Below are 9,582 nucleotides of genomic sequence, written 5' to 3' on the forward strand. Positions count from 1 at the left end.
CACATACACTTTGATTATCTAATCTAAACTGACGCAGCAGTTTTCATTTTTGCAAATCATACATTATTACAAGGAAAAATATTAACACACGAGGGAAACCATTGTTGTGTCCATGAAGATGTGAAAAAATAGGCATAAATCTAGCTTACACATTTACCCAAATTATTATATGCCTGTTTAACCGAAGCAGAGATGTGAAAGGTATGTTTCACCAAGTTCGCCTACTGTCAGATGACAAGGCCGATCCTGCGCTTCCTCTGGAGAAACATGCAAAAGACTGAGCAGCCAAAGATATACGAGTGGCAAGTATTACCTTTTGGCACAACGTGCAGTCCTTGTTGTGCTATATATGCACTGCAACAAATAGCCCATGATAACAGTGAAACTGATCCCATTCTCGTAGAATCAGTCACCCAGTCATTCTATGTAGACAATTGTCTTCAAAGTATGGAATCAACAGAAAAGGCTAGAGCTCTTGTAGATGGCCTAAGGCAATTGCTGCTTACTGGAGGGTTTGATCTCCGCCAATGGGCCAGCAACAAACCAGAAGTCATTGAACACCTTCCATCAGAAGCAAGGTCACAAAGCAGTGAGCTATGGTTATCCCAAAAGAGTCCAGATCTTTTAGAGGGCACACTTGGATTGCGATGGAACTGTCTCAGTGATTCCTTAGGATACAAGCCTCGCCAAGTGAAATGTCTCAAACCTACCTTGAGAAATATCTACAAGGTATTGGCATCGCAGTATGACCCTCTCGGGTACCTGATTCCATTCACCACCCAAGCCAAGATACTCATTCAGGATCTGTGGAAAATTCATATGGGATGGGATGACCTTATTGAGTCTGACAGCTTACGAAATAGATGGCAAACCCGGGTACAGGAACTAGCTGATTTGGAGCAACAAGAGATTCCCAGATGCTACACTCCATTTCAAGTACATGATGAAACATTCACCAGAGACCTACACATCTTCTGTGATGCCTCAGAGAGAGCATACGGCTCAGTATCATACATCCGCACAGAAGACAAAGATGGTCATGTACACATTTATTTTGTGCTGGCCCGTTCACGTGTAGCCCCCATGAAACAAATGTCAATGCCACGACTTGAATAGAGTGCAGCACTTACTGGAGAACAAGTAGCTAAAGTTCTCAAAACAGAACTCACAGTAACCATCAGGCAAGTCATTCTCTGGTCAGATTCCACCACTCTCCTTCGCTGGCTGCTGGCTGACTCCTGCAGGTATAAGGTCTTTGTGGGAACTCGAGTTGCTGAAATTCAGTCCCTCACAGATGTTAATTCCTGGAGGTACGTGGATTCTGGCAATAACCCAGCAGACGACATTACCCGTGGAAAGTCTTTAAAGGAGTTGACACAATCATACCGTTGGGCTAAGGGACCTGACTTCTTGTATCAATCAGAAGCATCCTGGCCAATCATGCTAGTTGCCGACCCTGAACCAGATACTGAATTAAAGAAGTCAGCACTCTGCCTGCACCTACGCACTAGTCCTGATTTACAACTCCCAGACGCAAAGCAGTATAACACCTGGAAAGACTTGGTAAAGGCCACAGTGGCATACCAACATGGGGCGGCTCAATCTTCCACATTGCAAGCAGACGTAGCTGAACATTATGTTACTGCAGAAAGGCTCCTTCTCCAACAATCCCAAAGAGATTCATTTCCAGAGGAAGTTAAAGCTCTCTCATCAAACCGATCCTTACCATCTAATAGCCGGCTAGTGTCTTTGTCTCCTGAGTACGATAAAGATGCTGGACTAATTAGGGTTGGAGGGAGACTGCGTCATGCTGAACATATAGACATGAATGCCCTTCATCCCATAGTTCTCGATCCTAATCAACAAATAACAAAACTCCTTATTAAGGAATATGATGCCAATCTTCTTCATCCTGGAAACTTCAACTCAGCTGTATTGAATGTCAAAAGTGGCGTGCCCACCCTAGCATCCCCATGATGGCAGATCTCCCATCAGCTCAGCTTAGGCTTTACAAGCCCCCCTTCTATTCCACTGGAATGGACTGTTTTGGCCCATTCACAGTAAAAATTGGATGACGAACTGAAAAGAGATGGGGAATAGTCTTCAAATGTATGACCACCCGATGCCTCCATCTGGATCTACTTGAGAGTCTTTCGACACTGATGCCTTCTTGATGTCTCTACGGAGATTTATAGCTAGAAGAGGCAAGCCCTTTAAGCTCTTCTCTGATAATGGCACCAACTTTGTTGGAGGGAACAGAGAGATTAAAGAGGCCTATGAAGCTATGGCACCCCGATTAAAGGAGCAATTAGCCGAACAGAAAATATCTTGCAGATTTAATCCTCCCAGTGCTCCGCATTTTGGTGGTATATGTGAGAGAGAAGTGAAATCTGTGAAACAAGCCTTGAAAGTCATTCTAAAGGAACAGACAGTCCCTGAAACCTTCCTCCGCACTGTTCTGATTGAGGTGGAGGGCATCATGAATGCCAAGCCATTGGGCTACGTATCATCGGATATCGCAGACCCAGACCCAATCACACCCAGCATTCTGCTCATGGGTCGCCATGACTCCTCTCGCCCACAAGTAATGTATGACTCCAGCAATCTTTTGGGAACCAGGAGATGGAGGCACAGCCAAATACTTGCAGACCAATTCTGGGCTAGATTTATTAATCACTATCTGCCAGGTCTCCAGGAAAGACAAAAATGGCTGAAGGATACTGACCAGCTCAGGGTTGACCAGGTAGTACTCATCATTTACCCACAACTTCCACGAGCCCTCTGGCCAGTGGGCAAGCTGACCCGTACCTTCCCTGGACTTGATGGACGTATAAGGACAATTGTAGTTCAGGTTCAAGATCGGACTTATGTTAGACCTGTGGCTCGGTTAATTCCACTTCCCAAACTCATGGATGATGACAACACCAATCCTGCCACTTGGGATGGGCTTTCTACCAGGTTCAAATGTCGCGAGCAACATTTTGGGGCGGCTGTGTAAGAAAGCCCAACAATGCCCCCTCTAGGTATATTTATGTATGTGACTTTGTTGGTGCTTGCACGGGCATGGACAAGTCAGGACATGTCTGAACTAGTATCAGAGGGCAGTCAATTTACATAGGTGGAGAGACTGACATGCTTTCTTACACAAAGCGGACTACTGCATGTTTGTTGTTCCCGTGAGTGATTGATTAAGAAGCAAGTTCTCTGTTTTACATTTTATGCTGTTCGAACTTTAATAGTCTGTGTATTCTGGCACTGTCATCTGCGAAATGTACTAGTTCGACTAGTAATTGGAATAATTATATTTCCGAGTCCATGTAAAGTCAAATTGATACTAGTTTGATACTGTTCAGTTGTTTATGACCTGCAGTATAATTCAGATATGTAAGCTACATTTTTTATGCTATATATTTAGATTCTAAATACTTGAATACACTTTACCAAAGTAATGCTAACCTATGGTTTACAGATATTACCTAATATTTAACATTTAGCCTAATAACCTGATTTACTATTACTTCTGTTTTGTATAGTGACTATTCTTTATGCTATCTGTAATACTGTTTACTAGCAAATTTATATTGTATTTTGTTTTCTCTGTTCATTGTAGACCACACATACCCACAGGTAAATGCCTGTAACACTTCATACATGCAGAAATAATCCAAATAAAACCCTTCTGCTGGGACACTCTCTCTCGCTCCAGTTTCTCTAACCGGAAACTCCCAACACCATTTCTACTAGTGCTTAACTGAACCCTTTGAGCGTCCCATACGCTCGTATACTACAGTTAAATCAGATCAGTGAACACGCCTCCTCTTCCCCATATGGCATAGTTGGTAGTGTTGTTATAACCAGTCAACTGAACCAACAATCTTTTCACAAATCTGACAAAACCTTATCAAACTGTCAAAATCCATCAACATTCCGTGCATGAGCTACTTTCTGACATTCTAACTGAAAGTGGGTGAATATCAAAATACATGATATAAACATTTTTTTAAACCACTTACAAGTGTTATGTTGACAACACTATTGAAACAATTACTTTTTATTACAACTGTACATGAATAAATAGGCCATTTGGCCCTGGACTAATAGGGTATTCTATTTGTCCATTCTATTGGCTCTATTCTATTTTGAAGACTTGTGTTGGCTGCACAAGTCTAATTTAAGGCTCTCATAAATAAATAGTATGGGTATATTATACATTTTCTGAGTCATCAGAGTGCCTTGAGTATTGAAGTTGTTGAGTTTTGTGTCCGTGGTGTTCTTTCATGCCACAGGGATAAAAGAAAGCATACAGTTTAGGCGGAAATTGTTAAAAAATGTGTGTTATTTCTGGTTTAAAGAAGTCATGTGACCTCTGTGTTTGTCAGACAGATTCAGTACTGGGCTTAAATGAAAGCCTAAAAGGTCCCCTTTCCAACGATACCAAGCACCATATTATAGAATATTGATAATATCCCTAGCATGAGACTAAACCAGATATACACCAGATTTCAAAAACAGAATTTATCTTAGGGGTTAGTAACTTCATATGCTGAAAAAAGTGCTTTCGCTACCACCCCTGCACTGCTATCGTGATTTTTCTAGAACTGGGGGTGTATACCTTGCCAAAAAACAATGATAGCATTTGTCCCCCCGATGATACCGATCAACCCCTCTGGCTCATGGAGTTGTTCCAGAGGAAACTTGCTGAAATATCGACCTCTTTTGAATTGTCAACTGTCTATATTGTTTCAGAGGCCCTTTGCGGTGCTTATACTGGTCTTCATTTGTACATGCACAGCGTAATTATTTATATTTTATCTTGGTTGTTTCAACCAAGTTTCTAGCATTGCCTGCTTGCTAGTTAGCGCGACTTCGCCAGCTGTGAAGGTAGCATCTAATTAGTTCGGTAATGAATCGCTACCACCTTTATAGCAACTTTTATTTAATACAATTTTTGGGATATACTAACTTTTTATTTGTTGTCTTGAGTGAAGTGGCTTGTGAGAACAATGCTGGACCTCTAGGATTGTTATGGCCATCACCATGTCCTGTCTGTTTCATGGATCACCTGCCCCTGGTTTTTGTTTTTCTTGACACATTAACACAAGCACACATTTTTGTTGTCTGTCATTGTTTAGTCAAAACTATAACAGATTAAAAACTAATTTCACTGATACAAATAAGGTTTTCAAATAAAATATTTTTTACTAAACAATGACAGACAACAAAAATGTGTGCTTGTGTTAATGTGTCAAGAAAAACAAAAACCAGGGGCAGGTGATCCATGAAACAGACAGGACATGGTGATGGCCATAACAATCCTAGAGGTCCAGCATTGTTCTCACAAGCCACTTCACTCAAGACAACAAATAAAAAGTTAGTATATCCCAAAAATTGTATTAAATAAAAGTTGCTATAAAGGTGGTAGCGATTCATTACCGAACTAATTAGATGCTACCTTCACAGCTGGCGAAGTCGCGCTAACTAGCAAGCAGGCAATGCTAGAAACTTGGTTGAAACAACCAAGATAAAATATAAATAATTACGCTGTGCATGTACAAATGAAGACCAGTATAAGCACCGCAAAGGGCCTCTGAAACAATATAGACAGTTGACAATTCAAAAGAGGTCGATATTTCAGCAAGTTTCCTCTGGAACAACTCGACGCGCAGCAATGTAAGTGAATGGGGTTCAACGCCCAAATGACAGTGTTTGGAACTAATCCGATCTTCAAATCCCGGAAGTAGGCGGTTAAAAGCGCCGCCATTTTTTACAACGGAGGTCTATGGGAGTGCCGCAACTCTTTCTCTCTATGGCTCTGATAGATTCATTATACATTTTTTTTACAGCATGTATCAATATTTGAGCAAGACAATTATTCCTTGATCATTCATGTTAGTTCATAGTACACTAAGTTTAGCAGAAAAAGCCAGAGCACTAACATTTAATAAATGTATATTACATAGTCCCTTACTTTATTTGCTTATATATTAGAACACTTGATTATTATCTAATTTACAATATTACAATATCTATTGCAGTGATACAAAATAATTGAATCGAATGCTTTTCTGATTTGTTCATGTTTATCAATGTTGAGAAAGCAATCACGTCCCTAGCTTTAAATATGCAACTTTGCCGGCTAATGAATGCATAAGTGACCAGCTGGATATAAACTAATGCAAATAGAGACGGTCACAATTGCGACATTAAACATTTGGGTCAGGTTTGCGTGCGTTTTTGTCATATTGCTTTAATTGCTTGAGGAAGCCACTGCTAATGTTATTCCGATGGCAAACATACTGCTGTTCTTTCTCTGCTAATGCAGCATCTAGTCAACAAATGTATTACTATATAATGATATGGAAACCCGATGTCATCCAAGATGTCCATGTCCTTCTTTCTTCAGTCGAAAAGAAATGAAGTTTTTTGATGAAAACATTTCTTTATATAATGTACTTCACTGGGGACCAAATGGTTCAAGGTCCAAATGACAGTGTCAGCGCCGCTTCAAAGGGCTTTAAACGATACAGGCGATGAATAAGAGTCTTATCTAGCGAAACGATCGGTCATTTAAAAAATAAATAAAATTTAAGTTTTATAAGCACAAATGCTCGCCTTGCTCTGTTCTGTGATGCGCGTTCGTGACGTCACGTAATACGCAATTAAGTTGAAAAGGTCACGCTTGACGAGTCAGTGTTTACAAATGTGCGGAAGGAGGACCATACACACATATTCAAATGTCTTTGTGTCAGTTTATCATTTAAAATGCCCATTGCGTGTGCGTATCCTGGGTGTTGTAATATTAAAAAGCCTAAAAGAAAATTTCCGTCAGGATAGAAATGTTTTACTTTTAATAGAAGCGTGACCTTTTCAACGTAATTGCGTATTACGTGACGTCACGAACGCGCATCACAGAACAGAGCAAGGCGAGCTAGATAAGACCCTTATTCATCGCCTGTATCGTTTAAAGCCCTTTGAAGCGGCGCTGACACTGTCATTTGGACCTTGAACCGTTTGGTCCCCATTGACGTCCATTATATGGAGAAATGTTTTCATCAAAAACCTTAATTTCTTTTCGACTGAAGAAAGAAAGACATGGACATCTTGGATGACATGGGAGTGAGTAAATTATCAGCAAAAAAACTAATCCTTTAATGGAATAGGTAATAGTATCTAAAAAATAAGTACTAGTAGCATGAAAATAGATAATAGTTGGTTTAAATTATTAAATGTTAAAACGGCTTGCCATAGGCGCGTCTTCAATCTACACAGTCGGAGGCCGATGACGTCACCGCTCGCGCCGTCTCTCTTGTCTCTTCCCTCACTGAGTTTCAGCGTCGAGTCTTCTGAGGCGAGGAGGGCAGTTCACGGTATTTCTCATCTTTACACAACCATCAAACACTTTATACAGTTTGATTAAGCGACAGACTCATTTCTGTGTTGTTTTCATCGATCACAGCGATACTTGAGCGTCTTTTCTGGCGTATTCTCACTGAAATAAACATGTAGTGCAGCAGCAGCGAGCATGAGGAGAACATGTTGAGTTCATTCATGAGAGATTGTGTGTTCGTGTGTGTGATTGTTTCGATGCTTGGAGTGAAAACTGTTCCTGAATGTCAAGTTTGTTTTTTGTGTGATTGTTCAAAAGTAAAAGTTTGAGATCTGTGAAGGGAATTAATGTGAATCGATCTCAAGTGTTAGGCTATACTTAAACAGAGACTGCTAAATACTTTACATTGAGCCTATGACGAGCCACGTGAGATGACAGAAAAAATCCTGACTCAAATAATGTGTTTCTAACAGCAAACACTCAGAATAAAGTGAGATGATCTGCTGATAATCCGAATGGCTTGTTGAATGAGTGTTGATAGTCTGAGGCTCATCAATATTAACAGATCTGCTGAAAACACTCTTTATTTCATGACAATAGTTCCTGTTTTCACCTCAATTATTATGCTGATGTCTCTAGATATCCTGTAAATTGACACTTAAAGCTCATTTCATTGGTGTCAGCAGACTGAGGGCATTTGTTGGCTACTATATGTACTTTTATTCCTTTGTTTATGATTTTAACTGTTTTTCTTACCATTATTTATATTTTGAAGAATTACAATTATTTATATTATTGTATTTCTTTCTAGATACCTGTATTTTAATGAAGCAGAATAATGTTAGGATTAGCAATAAAAATAATTAATGATTTGGCATCAGTTACTGTACGATGAATAGGTAGACAGACATAAATGCTTAGAAGTGTAATTTATTATAAAAACAAACTCAGTAATTTATATTTTTGATTTTGGCAGATCAGCTCCTCCCACTGCAATTCCATCATCAGTGAAGCTCCTCCCACAGCAATCACATCATCAGTGAAGCTCCTCCCACTGTACTTCCCCAATAAATGCTGTAAATCCCCATCAGCTACAAGTGAAGACGAGCATGAAAGCATCAGGAAGAGCTGAAATCTGCAGAGACTGAGTTTATTAAAGAGGACAGTGAGAACACGAGTGATCCAGATCCCTGCAGAATGAAACACACTGAAGATCCTGAAGAACAAAGAGGTTGGTGTTTATTCTTCATTCATTCATTCATTCATTCATTCATTCATTCATTCATTCATGATGCTGAACAACATTGATGTTAGAAACATTCAAGCACTTCATCACATTTAGATAAACAGTTCAACTATGAAATGGTGCAGAATGTTCTGGGTTTTCTTCAACAAATGGTCAGTAAAGGGAGATTTGAGACACATTTATATTGATTGTTGTTAATGTCAAGCCCTGGTTATAGAGATTCTTCTTACAGTAACTTTGGTAACAGGGTTGATGAATACAGTCAATGCTACCATTTGTGTAAAAACTCAGACAATGGATTTAGATTATTCTCTATGCTCTGTTTTAAAAGGAGGAAAATCATGTCAGAAGTAACAGGGTTGAGTAAAACATGTAGGACACAGAAATGTACCTCATTCATGGAAAGTTTAAGGACATATAATCATCAGTGCTGTGATGTAACGAATTACAAATACTCACGTTACTGTAATTAGGCCTAAGTATTTTTTTTTCACAAATTGTACTTTTTTTGAGTAGTTTAAAAATTGTGTAATTTTACTTTTACTTGAGTATATTTTAAGTGATGTATCGGTACTTTTACTCCGCTATTTTCCTTCCGTTTGTGGTCATTACTCGTTACATGCTTGTTTTAAATAAAAAATTTTATCCATCAACGTGATTGGATCGAGTAATCGGTCTCGTGACTGTCGTCAAATCAGATTCTGCATATAAAACTTTAACCGCTAGCCTATATCTGCTGTTACTTGTGGCTGTGCTGTGGAAGTGCATTCCTCAAGCATCAGTTCAATCGAGATATCAGCGTCTTCCTCTAAAATGCTAAGGTACATTTCACATTTCTGCTTACTATGATATTTATATAGGCTGGCCTATCCACAGGGCCTGACATTTGGTGTGAGGTTGGGGGTATTGCGTACTGTTAACTCTCAAGTGCCGAGTTCATAATGCGCTGAATTCCCGCTCCCATTTAGGCTACACACTAAATTAGATTAAGTATGCTGTTACGAACCCC

General features: G+C 39.6%; 2 protein-coding genes across 3 annotated transcripts in view; one reads left to right on the forward strand and one right to left on the reverse strand.

Moving 5' to 3' along the window:
• The window catches only part of LOC306999562 (uncharacterized protein), an 825,164-nt gene that overhangs the window by 665,056 nt on the left and 150,526 nt on the right, over window positions 1–9,582 (reverse strand). The window lies entirely within an intron of this gene.
• Window positions 7,306–9,582, forward strand: part of LOC306999729 (uncharacterized protein) — a 113,997-nt gene continuing 111,720 nt past the window's right edge. For both annotated transcript variants that reach the window (XR_013797914.1, XM_079614650.1), the window contains exon 1: window positions 7,306–7,367. The gene's annotated coding sequence lies outside the window, so the exon portion shown is untranslated. The remainder of the gene's footprint in view (window positions 7,368–9,582) is intronic.

Source organism: Phoxinus phoxinus (genome assembly GCF_949152265.1).
Source record: "Phoxinus phoxinus genome assembly, chromosome: 1".
Classification (NCBI taxonomy): Eukaryota; Metazoa; Chordata; class Actinopteri; order Cypriniformes; family Leuciscidae; genus Phoxinus; species Phoxinus phoxinus.